This window comes from Lactuca sativa, chromosome 4 (assembly GCF_002870075.4).
Source record: "Lactuca sativa cultivar Salinas chromosome 4, Lsat_Salinas_v11, whole genome shotgun sequence".
Taxonomy (NCBI): Eukaryota; Viridiplantae; Streptophyta; class Magnoliopsida; order Asterales; family Asteraceae; genus Lactuca; species Lactuca sativa.
Window position 1 is genome coordinate 82959954 of NC_056626.2, and position 17287 is coordinate 82977240.

The window sequence follows — 17287 nt, forward strand, 5'->3', positions numbered from 1 at the left end:
TTATTCTTCAAATTTGACCTTAAATATTTTTGTTTTTGATATATAACAATTAATGCAAAATATATGAATGGAATGTGTGTTAAATGTCTTTTCATTGTTATAAATTTTATCAAGTAATTTATAACATAAATAAAAATATTTAAGGTTAAAGTAGAAAAATAAAAACTTCAAAAGTAAAAAAATGAACAATAAATATGGGACAGAGGGAGTATAATTTTTTTTTCCGTTCCACCTCCCACCTCCCAAGTCTATAGCATTTCATTTTTTCATTTTTTTTCCTCCATGACTCTTACTTTTCAACCTTTAAAATGTTTCAACCCGACATGACACAATATATGTATAAGATTTAAACCATAACCCGAAACCCGATACGAAATCGACACGAAAATAAACGAGTTGACACGACACGACACGATAATTAAACGGGTTGGGTTAAGGTCAAGCACTCTCAACCCGTTTAATGTTTTGACACGACACGATACGTTTGTCAGGTCTCTCTCTCTCTCTCTCTCTCTATATATATATATATATATATATATATATATATATATATGTTATTCATTTTTATTATGTGTTAGAATGCACTATTAAAAATTTAGTAAAAAATAAATTATTATTTAATCAAATAAACATAGATATTAAATGATTTCTATAATTATATGTGTATTAAATGATATCCATAATTATAATTCATTTTTTACAGAAACTAATTAAATTCGTCACTAATGTCCGCAATGATATTCTTTCAGAATAATTCACATCTAGGATTTCACGTATAAGTTCGTGTTTTGTTTAATGATATAATAAAACAAAGTTTCATGGAACATGGTAAACAAGAGTGTATTCTAGTAGAATGAGAGTGTATTATAGTAGAATACACTATCATTCTCCATTTTCCAAGCAACTTTGTTGTATTTTACGTGAATGGGTCATAAAACAAAACATGAACCCATGCATGAAAATCTAGATGCAAATTCATTATAAAAAATGTTATTATTAACGTTAATGGAGAATTTAATTATTTTCCATAAAAAAGAATTATAATTATGGATATTATTTAATATACATATAATTATAAATCATTTAATATCTATCTTTATTTGATTAAATAATTAATTTAATTGTACTAAATTTTTATTGATCCATTCTATCACACAATAGATGTAACGAACATTTTAACCTAGCCATATATATATATATATATATATATATATATATATATATATATATATATATATATATATATATATATATATATATATATATATATATATATATGTTGGATCGAGTGAGGACTCAAAAATAAGTGGAGGATGAGAGAAAAATCTTTGTTGTAGGATTGAAAAAATAAAAGGTGGATATTTGATTTTATTTACCGTCAATATTTCGCAAGATGATATGATGTTTTTGTAATTATGTGTGAGATTTTTGTATTTTCTGACAAAGGTTAATTGTTTGGAGGTTTAACGGGTAAAAGATAAAATAAAAAAATAAGCAAAAAAGAAATTAAAACGTTAAAATCGAGCATATATATATATATATATATATATATATATATATATATATATGTGTGTGTGTGTGTGTGTGTGTAAAAGAAAAAAATTGAATTATGGTGATGATTGTGTGTAAGATTTTCGTTTTTTCTGATATGGTGATGGTTATCCTCATCCAATTAAAAGACAGTTATCAAATTTTAAGATAATAAGTTGATTATTTGTATTATTTGATTTGAATTGCCTTGCTATATGAGTTATATTATGTTAATTTGGTAAATAATAAATTATATGATAATTTTATTAGTTATATTTGATCTAAATGGTTATTGAAGAGTTTCATAACTTGTCTCATTTATGAACATTAACTCCTTAAGTTATGGAATTCAAGAGGTTTTGAAGAGTTTCAAAATTTTCCCTCAAGTTTTGAAATTTGAAAAGTTTCATTAAAAGGTTTTAATTTGAAATATTGAATTCTAAAACCCCAGTAATTTGAAAATGTTCAAAAATGCATCTCTTGGTTTTATAACTTCAAATTTTAATTAAAAAACTTTAATTGTGAAATCTTAAATGTAGAACCTTGATGCTTTGAATAGTTCAAGTTACAACCTTATGGAGTTTATTAAATTATTTATGTGTTTAATTAGAAGAGAGAATTAATAAATCCATAATAGTATGGTTTAAATTTAATAAAATTAAAAGTCTAATTTATAGTTTTAAGCACCTAGTATTTTAAATGTATAAAATACACCCTTATACTATATAACATTAAAAGTCTAATATATTATATATTTATAAGTTAAAAGTCAGTCTTACCATTAGTAGGCCTCATTCACGAAGCTGGTCTATAAGGGGTGTTTAAGGAAGCGACATGTAAAATGACTGCCATTGGTTATCTATTCTTACCCATCGCACTCTTGACTAGTGGAGGGTCGTTAGCCAAACGGGTTTGATAGGACATTTAAATCCTCATTAAAAGTATAATGAAATATAAAGTCACTAAACCTTTTATAAATACTCAATATTAGTTACTTCAGGAAAATGTGAATTTGATGTTAACCCATGAAATTGCACATTGCACCTTATTAGTCAGTTAATGGAGTGTGAGTGGTAAACCGGCACACTAATGTGGACTAATGAAGGATGGAAATGGGTTTCTCGTAAATTATCATTGATCAATGGAGCATGTGTGGTTAACCGTCACATTGATTAGGTGATTAATAACATCGAGAGTACCAAGCCAATTTGCATGGTTATTCACACTTTATTTGTGATCCTCGGTATCCCAATCACAAATTTGAAGGGCATAATCGAGATTAAACATGCCATTGAAAAGTTCAATGAATCTCAAAAGATCTAGGAGTTCCTTTTAAAACTTAATTCATTTAAAAAAAAATCGTTTTCGTGGTGGAATTGGTAAATCGTCATTTACCTACCAACAAATAGTTTGCAATTGGATTACGACATCCCTCTTCCAAATTGTGAAATATTGTGTTGGTTCTTAGCCTTAATATTTCATTTGGGTGTTATATTAAAAACTTAAATCAACCAAAATTGAATTTTTCCCTTATAAATGTCTAGTTCTGACAACTATGGTCTTCCCGAATCTTTTGGAAAAAGCTTTCCTCATAAAGGTGATGTCCCACGATTGGATCGTGGAAATGGAAATCATACTTCACTTCCTCCACCTCCTCTAGTAGTTCTCCCTGACCCACATGTTCGAAGACTTGAAAAGTTCAAGGTCGCTCAAACCCTATTGGCAAGCAAACACCAAGATGGAAGGTTTATGTGTGCACATGTCTTGGAGATGAAGTCACACATTGATAGGCTGGGAATGTTAGGAGTCGTTGTCTCGAGGAAGTTGGATGTTGATTTGGTTCTTCAATCACTTCCTAAGTCATATAGTGAGTTCGTTAAATATTACTATATGACATACCACAACGTGACCCTTATCGATCTTACCTATTTGCTAATTGTTGTTGAATCAAAAATGATTTTGCGCATAGGTAAAGCAAATTTGATTGGAAGATGTAATTCCCAAACTTCCATGGACATTGACAATGGAAACATTGGAAGTCCATAAAATTCTTCTCTTCCCAATGGAAAGGGATCGGCCATGGTCGAACCATTAGACCAAATGGAAAAGAGAAAGTCTAAGTCTGAGATTGTCCAGTGTGCCATTCAGAAAGAGTCTGTTTGTTTCTACTGCCAAGAGAAGGGGCATTGGTTGCGAAGCTGCCTTATTTACCTGACGGATCACAATGATGGTAAAGTCAAAGTGTTTGACTCTGCTTCAGGTAAGTCCATTTTCTAGTTTGCTTGAGGACATAAGCTAAAGATAAGTGTGGGGTATTTTGATATGACCTTATTTAACTATATATTTAGGTCATTATCTTAATATATTTGATTAAAATGTTATATTTTTAGATATATGATACTTAATATCCTTGAAAATGTTCAGTTACAGTTAAAATGGGAGATGAGATGCAAAAGGAGGAGAATGGATCTAAAAAAGGTGCAATAAGGATGTTGTTGCCATCTTGACCCCACGTCAGTGTTTTGGCCATATATCATGACTCGTAACTCCGATTGACGATATTTAAAATGTTCTGAAAGCTAGAAACAAGTTCGGACAACTTTTGTGTTTTAAAAAAATGCTGATTCTCGATAACAACCTCGTGGTGAGTGGAAACTTCGTGATCGTGGAGCTGACATGGAGAATACGGGATATATACGTGGACCGCGATGTGGTGGCAGTCAACCACATCGTGGTGGCCATATTTTTTGGAAATTATATATATTTCGTACATTAGGTCGATTCCAGAAGGTGGAGGCTTTAGGGTTGTGATTTTTACTTCGTTTTTGACGTCCTAAACCCTTCGGGGTCGATTTTGAAGCTAAAGAGTCGATTGGAGCAAGGATTTGAAGATTCAAGTGCTACTGTATCGAGATTTCACTTCGGGTTTGCTTGATGATCATGTATTGCATTCTTTTGGTGACGTTTTTCTGCTTTATTTTACTAAATATGGTGTAAAAACTTTTACTTTCACTAGATATTGATGAACCCTTGTTGATATGCTTTGATTTCATTAGTACGATTAATTGAATTTGGTTTTTACTTGTGCTCAAGATTGCTTTACCTTTCACGTTAAAGTTGTAATTTTTATTTCTTATTGATGAGTATTATTAGGATTACATGATCATTCTATCTTGATGTACTTGAATCATATGAATCTATGATCATTAGGTTTGTATGACTAGGACTTTGATCATAAGCCTAGGGTTAGATAATATTGACTTTGACTGAGTTAGAGGGCATTAGATATCCATGTTATGCTTAGATTGATTGTCATGATCATTGATCGTTCATAGTTCAAGTATATTTAATTAATTAAGTGTTCATTAATTGCATTATCATTGTGTTAGTTGTTCATTAATTATTAGTACTAGGAAATCCGATCAAGATAACTAGTCATATTACAATTCGGTAATCAGTTCATTAATCCATTTCACTTCTAATTAATCAAACATAAAAATTTGGTAGATTAGTATTCTAGGAGAAGTACTTCTTATTGTTTCCATTTAGTTATTTAGTTTCATTTGATTAATAGAGCATTAAAATTAGTTTAGTTCTTTTGAACAAAAACCCCATCTTTACTTTTCATAGTTATTAATTTAATTAGCACTTGAATCATTTGATCTAAACCATCACATTCATTGTGTTCGATACCCTTTCTTATCTTAAACTATAGTACTTCACGACTAATTACACTGCCTATTTGTGTTTAAGACTAGTTGAGATTAGAAAAGATTTTATAAATAAAAAACTAATGCAAATAAGACACAATATATATATATATATATATATATATATATATATATATATATATATATATATATATATATATATATATATATATATATATATATAACATACTATTTAAAAAATATTCAAAAATGTAGTAAGATTACCTTAAAAACTAGTTAATATTTTATTTTATTTTGAGTTAATTATATATTTTGTGAATTACTTTTGCATGTTTTTAATTTATTTATATTTATTTGAAAATTAATGAAAGTGGTTTGGACGGGATAAAAAAAAATAGATATCCATGTTTAAATGAGATGAAATAGAAAGTTGATTTGAAAGTAATGTGACAAGGGGATTGGAAGAAATAAGAAAGATAGACTCTAAATTAAAAGCTTTCCTAATATGAATTTATTTTATATCCTATTATTATTTATTTTATTTTTAATTGACCGGTTATTACTATTGTAGCGCATAGTTTATTTGTTTTTATTTTATTGATCATCCAAGATATATTGAATGGTCAATATATATTTATTCTTAGTACATTTAATCCCTCGTTATTTAACCATATTTGATTTTACACCAGGTTAACACGATGTCGTGGGCGTATTAAGCATATAAAATTTCATTGTTGGTTGCACTAATAATATAACATAGGGAAGGAGGGTCGAATCCTCATGGACACAGTCTAAGGGTCAATGTCTTTTTGCATCAGGCACATTCTAGTCATGAAACAGAAAATATAAAAATGTGGTTTTTAGAATTAAATTAAAAACTAAAAACTGAAGTGAAAATAAGTTAGATAAAACTCAATATTAAAAACGAATTTAATTCTGCTGTGACTTTCCTAATCATGCAATTAGTTTAGATCTGGTTATTTAGAATGTGTTTTATCTAAGCTGGTACTGAGAAAAATTAACAAGCTCTAGTATAATCTTTTTTTACCTAAATCAATTAACCAAAACAAGCTTTTTGAATTAACCATAACTTTTTACTGTCTATTAAATAAGCTCTTAATTAAATCAGAAAAGCAACTTTATGATCTATGTAAAATTCCCAGCAATACCCAATATTTTTCACAAGCTCAGAAGCATAAAGCTATGATTTTTATAGTTTATACCATAGTTAAATCCCAAACATGGAACCAATATGATACTTGTTACTTTTTACCGGTTGATAATAATAATTACGATTCTATTAACTGATTAACTGGAATGATAAAACCCTAGCTAGGTGATCAGACTAACAAGAATTAAAAATCAAACGTTTATTAAGCTCAAAACTGAAAAATCTATATAGAAACAAAAAAAGAAAACCAGATCAGATAACTAATCATTAAAAGTACTAGTTTAATGAAGAACTGAAAACTAGGGTTTTAGCCAGACATGGCTAAAAACGAATCTAAACTAGTTAAAAGAAACATTAACCAAACAAACTTCTAGGTGTATGAGATAATCCACAGCCTTTATATCTTCAGAAATCACCGAAAGATATCAGAAATGGCCTTCATAAGTGTTTTCCATCGTCTGGAACCGTCTAACCTCCTAATCTGATAATGAGGGTCATATTTATATGCGAGATGGAAGCTTTCGAAGAAAGAAAATAAAAAATGTGATCGCAGATGTCAGATATGCGATCGTAGAAAATATAATTTTTTCCACATTTATCCCTAAATGATGTAAGAGGCTATTTTCAATGTTTTCAAGACTTTGGGTTAAAAACGCAATCATAAATGTAGGCTATGCGATCGCAGTTTTTTTTCTCTAGAATTGTGTTTAAATGAAGTACGATGCCAAATCTGAAGTTTCTAGGGTTGCATGACAGAAATGCGATCGCAGAATGGACATCTATGATCGTAGTGTTTGCTTTTTCTTCTCAAATGGCTTCCAGATGACTTATTTCGGCCATATAGAACTTCATTGCATTTATGTGATTGCAGTAACACAAAATGCGATCGCAGATCTGAGTTTCAGACTCATTTCGGATGCGATTCTTCAGTTTAAGCACATCATGTTATTCCTTAGCATCCCTCTTCAATTCCAGCTCCATTTAGGCTCCAAACATGCATCAATATGCTCCCAACGTACCGCTCCACTCAAACTATCTAAAAATGACACAAAAATGCTAACAGTATGAGAATTATGATAAAATACATGAGCTGAACATTATTTAAACTAATGACATGCAAATATACTAAATATGATGCTAAGTGCTAATAAAAACTACCTTAAAAAATGCATAAAATGGCATCTATCAAATTTCCCTAAGCTTGAACCTTACTTGCCCTCAAGTAAGAAAAATATTAAACATTATAAACAGATGGAAAGATATGGATAAGCTACAAAGAATTTAGAACAAAATAAAGGAAAATAAATACTTGAAATAAAAATACTTCACTCTTTCATTTCCACAAAGATTTCACGACGAAGAAGCTTCAATGAAATCACTACCTAGACAACAGTCTCAATACCTTTATTGTAGATTCATAATTCATTTTTAGTAAGTCAAACCAAGCTTGAGTAAATAATTTTTACGCTGAATTAAATTTGTGAAAATAGTGTATTTTTAAAAATAATATCATGAAAATTCGTTTATAAAAGCTTAGCTTGACCTAACCCTCCTTTTTTTCGAACTCGTCCAGTAAACGTGGTAAGCTTCATTATGGACAGAAAATCCAAGCTTACCCTATTGATTCCAATATCGAGGGATCTATCTCATTATACCACACATATTCTTTGTCTTGATCAACTCTTCAGATTTAACTTTCTTGGTTCTTGATTTCAACTTGTACTTGACTTGGATTTAACTTTGAATTTCAAATTTCCTCAAGTTGCTTGATATACCATTTCTAACAAGCATATTGATTAGACGCGGATTTCACTTTGAGGCTCACTATATCTTCACAACTTCAAAAAATGATAATAAATTGTGTGAATATAACAAGAGGTTCCTCCTAACCTCAAAAGATACAGAAACTATAGGGTTCAATACTTCAAGGAAAGAAAATGGTTATTCAATCTAGGTTCTTTTTTAGGCATTTAAGAAAATTATTTCTAAAATACTGTTTATTTTTCAATCCCACACTTCCATTGTAAAAATTATCTGACTCATATGTTGGTTCATATTTCGAAAACATTTAAAGCACTTTCTAATATGAAAAAATAATTCTTAAAATTGATTGTAATGAGACTATTGCTTTCGGTTCCTATCACACTTCATCTTAATAGAGCAATCGAAAGTAAATAAAATATCCTCATCTCATGTAAACATTTTTCAATATATATTTTTTTTTGATATTTTAAATGCAGAAAATAAAAATAAAAATAAAAATATTTTTGTTTTTTTTATGAATACAGAAAAATAAAAAAGGAAAATATTTTTTGAATTTTTTATATATGCAAATGCAATGCAAAAAATAAAATGCAAAAAGAAAAATAAAATTTGAAAAATTTAACCTAAAAAAACTGAAAATTTTCAAATTTTTAACAAAAATGCAAATTTCCACACTAACCCCCTCCCCAAGCTTAAAATAATCCATTGTCCTCAATGCTCAGGAATGAATGAACAACTCAATAAAACATATAAAGTCAAAAATGGTGCAACTAGGAATGAATGTACCTGATAAGATTGCATAAATTCTGATTTTGACGATGATGATTTGAATTTCAGCAACTCTGAAGATCCTCTGATTTCCCTAAGATTGCTTGGAACTTTGACTATCTCTTTATTGAAAGCGTAAAAAACTAAAACTACTCACTGGGATGCCTCCCAGAAAGCTGCCCATTTTTAAAGTCATTGGCTCGACTTTACCCAACCAGATTTGCTAACTGGTGTGGTCAAGACTTCTCTAAAGCTCAACTTTCTTCCTTGTCACTCCAGATCCCTTCAGATATGGAAAGACTGATAGATCTAGAACTTGTTCAGCAAACTGAAAAGACTTCATATTGTCTTCAGATAAGTTTTTCAGGTGATTTTATTTTATGATCTTCTTTTTCTTTCCAGAAAACTTCTCTTTAAATTCTTCATATTCTTTTGTTTTTAGATTTTTCTCTAATCTTTCCATTGCAGAAATTAGCTTCTCCTCTAGTACCATCTCAACTGAAATCATCACTTTCTCCTATTTTTTTTCCAGAAGTTTGTTTCTTTTCAGATTTTTATCTAATTCTCCCTCAGCAGATTTCAGCTCCTCCTCTTCCCCCAAGCTTATTTCATTTTAGCTTCCTGCAGCTAACTTCTTTTCTTTTTCTGTCACCTCCCCAAGCTTTCCTTTTTCCAACTATTCTGATGTGGCAAATAATTTTTGTCTATAAATTTGTCTTGCACAAAACAATGAGAAAACTCACTGGAGCCCTCAGATAAAGGACTATTGTTACCCAGATAATTAACAAAAATATTATCAAAAGTATCATAATCATTCATTTTAAAATTGTCCACATCCCCATCAAATTCCATAAAAAGCATACCAGCAAAAACATCAATTTTTGTTTTAGCAGTTTTCAGAAAAGGTCTTCCCAAAATAATTGAGTTTTTATTTGATACGTCTAAATCAACCATGTCCAAAATACAAAAATCAGCGGGAAAAATAAGCTCACCCACTTGGACGAAAACATCCTCAAATATACATTTTGGGTGTACTATCGAGTGATTTACCAACTGAATGAGTATCTTTCGCGAGTTTTGTCCAAGTAGTGATCGATCCGGATGGGAGCTCATACATCTATTCCCTTGCTGAATCTTGAACTTAAAAGGGGAATGCTCTTAACTTTATATGATCTTTAGTAATAGCATGCAACTTCATTCCTGAACAAACCACATGAAATTTCTTGAGGAATTTATATGGGTCTTTGTTTTCTACACCTCAGAATGTAGGAAGAAGATGTATCAACCTAGATTTGAGTTTGAAGTTCTGGGCTTCTGGAAAAGTAATGGAAAGAGCCTGCTGATTAACTTCTTGAGTGGCCCACTCTATGAGAGTCTTTTCTACTTCATCTCCACTCATGACCGATTCTTCAAATTCAGTATCTGAAGAGTCTGTGGTTTCAGATTTAACCAAGGAGGCAGGAAGTAAGTTTTATAAAGGATATCAGAAGCTGAAGATAGGGGTACTTTAGGGAAGAATGGAAAATTCGTATATGGTTCATTCCACAAGGGACTGCCTTATGGTGTTATGATTTTTGGAAGTATTGAAGAGGATGAACCAAAGAAACCTGCTGATTGTTTTCTCTTTGCTACTTCTTTATTCAGTTTTCTTACAGTTCTTTTGATTTCTAGATCAAAAGCTAGAAGTGTACATGTACGGAAATTTTTAGTCATAAAACTATTAGAAGCACCATGTCCCCAACAACGGGGCCAAGTTGTTAACACGATGTTGGTGGTGTATTAAGCATATAAAATTTCAATGGTGGTTACACTAATAATATAGCATAGGGAAGGACGTTCGAATCCTCAGGGACACAACCTAATGGTCAATGTCTTTTTGCATCAGACACATTCTAGTCATGAAACAAAAAATATGAAAACGGGTTTAAACTAAAAACTAAAGATTGCAGTGAAAATAAATTAAATAAAACTCAATAATAAAAATGAATTCAGTTCTCCTATGACTTTCCTAATCATGTAAGCAGTTCAGATATGGTTATTCAAAATGTGTTATATCTAAGCCGGTACTGAGAAAAACTAAATAGCTCTAGTATAATCACTTTTACCTAAATTAGTTAACCAAAACAAGCTATTTGAATTAACCATAACTTTTTACTGTATAATTAAATAAGCTCTTAATTAAATCAGAAAAGCACCTTTATGATCTGTGTAAAATTTCCAAAAATACTCAATACTTCTCACAAGCTCGGAAGCATAAAGATATGATTTTTACAGTTTATACCAGAGTTAAATCCCAAACACAGAACCAATATGATATTTGTTACTTATTACCAGTTGACAAGAAAAATTACGAATTTTATTAACCGATTAACTAAAATGATAAAACTCTAGCTAGGTGACCAAACTAACAAGCATTAAGAATCAAATGTTCATTAATCTCAAAACTAAGAAATCTAGATAGGAACACAAAAAGAAAACCAGATCTGATAACTAATCACATGAAAAGTACAAGTCTAATGCAGAGCTGAAAACTAGAGTTTTAGTTAGACATGGCTAAAAACGAATCTAAACTAGTAAAAAGAAATATTAACTGAATAATCTTATAAAGTAAGTGTATTAGATGATTCACAACCTTCAGATCTTCAGAAATCGCTGAAAGTTATCAAAAATCACATTCAGAAGTGTTTTCCGTCGTCTGGAATCGTCTGACCTCCTAATCTGATAATGAGGGTCATATTTATATGTGAGACGGAAGCTTCTGGAGAAAGCAAACGAAAAATATGATCGTAGATGTCTGATATGCTTCGTAGAAAATACGATTTTTCCAGATTTACCCATAAACGATGTACGAGGCTATTTTCAATGTTTTCAAGACTTTGGGAAAAAAATATAATCGCATATATGAGTTATGCGATCGCAGTTTAGGGATGCATCAATATTTGGACTTTATGGTCAAATTAAGTATATGTTAAGGGTTAAGGTTTTAAATTTAGGGATGCATCAATATTTAATAAAAATCAATTCAAATTGATATCATTGTAACGAAGAATCCATTCCAAGGAGCAAAATATATATTTGAAGTTGATACTATAAAATTTGATAATATTCAATTTAATAAGAAGGAACAAAGTGAACGTGTAACATGGAATGTGAATGAAGTTGATAAAGTTGTAAACATGGAGAGGGGGGGGGGGTAACTATAATATGAAACCATACCTATTGATGAGGCAATGACTAATATGGGATTTGTTATTGAGTATTTTAAAGTTCACTAAGAACATGAGTTTGAGAAGACTTTGAAACGTTCTTAAGTTATAGCTTCTGATTTAGGAATTGATATGATGTTTGTTGAAAATAATAATTAAATAATATTTTTTAAGAAATTCTTTTTGATGAGAGCACCGTTGATTCGTTGAAACTAGTATACGGACGTTCACTTGAAGAATCATTCACGATTCTTTTTTTTATGTGCATAATTGATCAAACTATTGGTTCATTGAAGCGAATGTTTGAGCAATAAAAACAGTTTCTTATTCACAACAGAAAAGTTAAAGTCGTAGAGTAATGATGAACTAAGGATAAGTTGCAAAACTCTTGAAAAAATGTTACAAAAGGGTTAGATCTCAAAGATCAATGGTGATGACTTATTTAACAAACTAGAACTCTTAAAAAACTAGTCGAACATAATACAGCTAACTCATACTAAATTTCTTGAAATGATAAACATTATCAAGTCTAGCATGCACAATATTGTTGTTTATTCCTATTACAATTGTATTAACGGAAAAAAGCTTTTTTCAAAACTAAATTTTTATAATTTTATTTGCGACATGCTATGACTCAAGAAAGATTAAACATTTTGGCTTTGATTTTTATTGAGAAATATTTTTTTTTAAAATATTGATTATTAAAGTACAATAAATGAATTTGTTTTAAAAATTCTAAAAACCAATGTTTAGAAAATGATAATGCAATAATTGTTTATCTTTATTTGGAAAGTTATTTTGTAACAATTTCAATTTATTCGTAATGGATGAAGAGCCATATATGATGTTTACGAGATACAAAATTTACAAGATGTTTGTTATCAATTTTACTTTTTTTAAAATTTAGCGATAATTAATTTAGTTAATAATAATTTACAAATTTTTTATGGACCTAATTAAAAATTTTATACAAAAGTTCCAAAATATACTAATCGAATTTTTATACAGAAGTTCCAAAATATACGAAATCGACCTTTGTACTCATGCTCACGTAATAAGGGTTATTTATTTAAGGGTTTATGTTTTCTTATTGAAAATTGTCACTTTTCCTAATGAGATAAGTGACAACTTGAGTCCTTAACGTAATAAATATATGGGAGACAAATTAGTCTTTATTTAGCTCCAACATTTATAGCATTAATATCCAACAAAAACTTCATTTATGTTGTTTATGACTTGATGATCTATAATTTTGAAAAAAAAAAACAATAAAAGGAATTGAATCCAAATATGTAAATAGAGACAAAAACAATATCATCAAATGACTTCTAATCTAACGTTATCAAGTGTTATCCTTCTTTCTTTAAGTCGAATGTTCAAGCCATGTCATTAAATGACTTCAAATCTAACGTTATCAAGTGTTATCCTTCTTTTTTAAAGTCGAAGGTCCAAGTAATGTCCGGAACATAAATGATATTATAAATAGCTAGTAATAAATTAGGTCCGTTGTTCCAAAAAAAAAAAAAAAAAAACAATACCAATTTTTTATGTTTCTTAACAACCAACAACAATGTAATGCGTTAGAACTAAAAAAAGATGAAATCGTATATATTTGATAAAATATATAGTTACAACATGAATAAAGAAAATTTAATAAAAACAACATAGAGAATTAAGGTGTATATTTAACCAGACATACTACTACACAATAAATCAAAATGGTCATCTTTCACAGGTCTATGGTGACGATTTATTCAACTATATTGCTGCTAAAAAAAAAAAAAAAAAAAAAAAACCATTGAACATAATATAGCTAACCCAAACTAAATTTATTGAAAATGATGAACATTTATTTAACATACACAATATTGTTAAATGTTTTTATTACAATTGTATTACTGGAAAAAAGCTTTTCAAAACTAAAATATTTACAATCTTATTTGCGACATATTATGATTCAAAAAAGATTAAACATTTTTACTTTGGTTTCTAATATTGATAATGAAATTATAATAAATGAATGTGTTTTATAAAAACCTAGAAGATCGATATTTAAAAATTGATAATGTATTGTCACTTTGTCTTTATTTAGAAAGTTGTTTGTTACAATTTCACTTTATTCTAATGAGTGAAGGTCTGTATATGATAGTCACATAGAGAATATAGAGAATTTTTGAGATGTTTATTATCAATTTTATTTTTCTTAATTTAGTGGTAAGGAAATTTCACAAATTCTTTATGGGCCTCAATTTAATTTTTTGTACATGGCTTTCAAAATGTTAGGATCAAACCTTGTACTTATGCTCATGTAGTTAGTGTTATTTATTTTAGGATTTATGTTTTCTTCTCGACAATTTTCATTTTTCCCAATGAGATAGTAGATAACTTGAGTTCTTAAAGTGTATATATATATATATATATATATATATATATATATATATATATATATATATATATATATATATATATATATATATATATATATATATATATATATATATATATATATATATATATATATATATATATATATATATATATATATATATATATGACAAATTAGCCTTTATTTAGGTCCAACATTTATAGCATTAATATCCAACAAAAACTTCATTTATGTTGTTTATGATTTTATGAACACATTTCTTAAAAATAATAATAATAGAAAGGAGTTTAATACAAGTACGTAAATAGAGACAATGATACCAATTTTTTTTATGTTGCTTAAACGCCGACAACACCGTAATGCGTAGAAACTACAGAAAAGATAACATCGTATATATTTGATCAAACATATTGTTACACTAGGAATAAAGAAAAAACAATAAAAACGACATAGAGAGTTAACGTGGTTTGGTCGACACAACTTATGTCTACTGACATAACCATATAATTTTTTTGTAACTTGAATGTTTCAAAATGATTACATTGAAACCCTTAGCTATAAATACTTATTAGTAGAAACCCTAACAACAATCAATTTGAACCCACACACAAATAAATCCAAACATTTTGTTAGATTGGAGGGAGTGGTGTCACACTTGTCATGGTTAACGTAGGCGCCACATCAGATTTGCCAAACTACATTAAAAGTTTTTCATTTACATGGCGTGGGTCGCCACGTTTGTTATGCTAATTATTTTTTTAATATTTAATTTATATAAAACATCAATATAAACAAATTATTTTAATAAAAAATTAAATTTATAAACTTGAAAGGAAATCACACACTTGAAACTAAATACATCACACTTGACATTAAACTAACATAAGACGACCAGAAACTTAAACACACAACCCACTAGAAATTAGAAAACAATGAGCTCAAATTTGATGCAATTTGGGGCACTACCTCACTTGTTAAAACTCAACAAGTCTGAAATCTTTGTCAGTTTCTACACAGTAAGTCTCAAGAGCATGTTGGAGGAATTAATGTTTATGTTGGAGATCTGGATACCCTTTGGATCGTGTGTACACTTTCCGAACTGATATTTCTACCTTATTCCTGGTTTGCAAGAAATTATGCAGAGGATAATCCTAGAGGACACTTACGAATGTAGGCACAAAAATCGTAAGCCAAATTGGTAGAAGGATTCTATGTTCGTTTGAAGAAAAAAGAGCTAATGGTAGTGTGTCTCTTCACAAAGAGAAGAGTCGTTTATATAATTAACGAGATTTAGGGTTTGCCTCTTAGGGTTAGCTGTCATGGGTTGCTTCGGAAGCTAGTCAGGAAATCCAGAATTTTAACGAAGAAATCAAGGGTTTCCAAATCTGACGAATTTCTTCAGTTTTACCATAATCACCCTTAAGAATTCGATTTTCCCACTATGTTCCCATATGTAAAATTCGGAGACCCCACTAGGGTTGGCCGTCAGCGGGACCCTGGCTAGGGGCTCTGCCCCTTGGACCCCGCTAGGGGTGCTCCCCCTAGACCCCGCTAAAGGGGCGTTGCCCTCGGACCCCTGACTAGTCGTCGAACCAACTTCTAATTCGATCTTATACATACATTCACTCCGCACAAACCCGTACATATACTAGATTACAAATTATGAAGCCAATTAGCCCACATGTTAGTTCTAATTACATAAAATGACATGGTGACACTAAAATCACCAACATATCATTCACTAGCAAAGTATTTTCATTTTCATCATGCTCGACTTCATGCCTCACTCTACAAAACTCATTGTTAAACTGCATTGAAACTGTGTTTGCATGTGTCCATTTTGAGAAGAATTGCTCTTTATTTTGAGGTACGACAACTTGACGGTTAGATTCTTCGGCGACTCTCCTCCAAAAAGTAGTCGAAGGGAGGTTAATGTTGATTCGGTCTTCTGTTACATCAACTCATGAACGAACTAGTAACATCTCTTCTTTAGGTGATCAAACACGAGCCATTTTGAGCGATGAGGTTTTGAAGAAGATGGAAAATAAAAAGGTTAGGAGAATTGAATTAAGAAGATTTGAATGTGGTGAAGACTGAAAAAAAAATTGTGGTATTTATAGTTAGAGATTAAAAATTGTTATATTTTTGAAAATGAAGTATTTTTTTTGAAAATATGGTATATTTTGAAAATGAAAATTTTTTTGAATGGTAAAAGAATAAAAAAGAATAGGTAAATGCATAAATCCCTTTCTCTATCATCGAAAAAAGTTTATCGAGTTCCATCATCGAATCGAGCTCGTCGAGGACCCGACGCAGTGTTTGTCGAGGGGTGCCGAGCACCACTTTGTTGAGCCTTAGATTCTCCATTCATGTTTTCCAACTTTGTTATTCAGATCATTAACATCCAAATCGCATTCTAAGAAATAAAAAAGTAGTTACCATATTAATGAGTAATTTAGAGATATTTGTCTATTTTATGTTTTTTATTAGCTTGTTTGGTAATTAAACGTTAGTAGATTTTGTTAATGAAAAGGGAAGATGGTTCACCCTAACTTACTTGAAAAACAATTCATTACATATATCTAAAATGATTAGAATTCATGGTCCTTGCAATTTACTTCTCATAAAAAGGTAAGCATCGCCTCGAGATGTCCCAATATAAGATTATATCATCATAATTCCCTAATGAGGAAAATTATCTGATTTCAAGACGGAGATCACTGTTTCCAATCGAGGTTGGTTTTGGAAACCATCTTCCTCTTATGACAAAGTAGACACAATTTTTTTTATT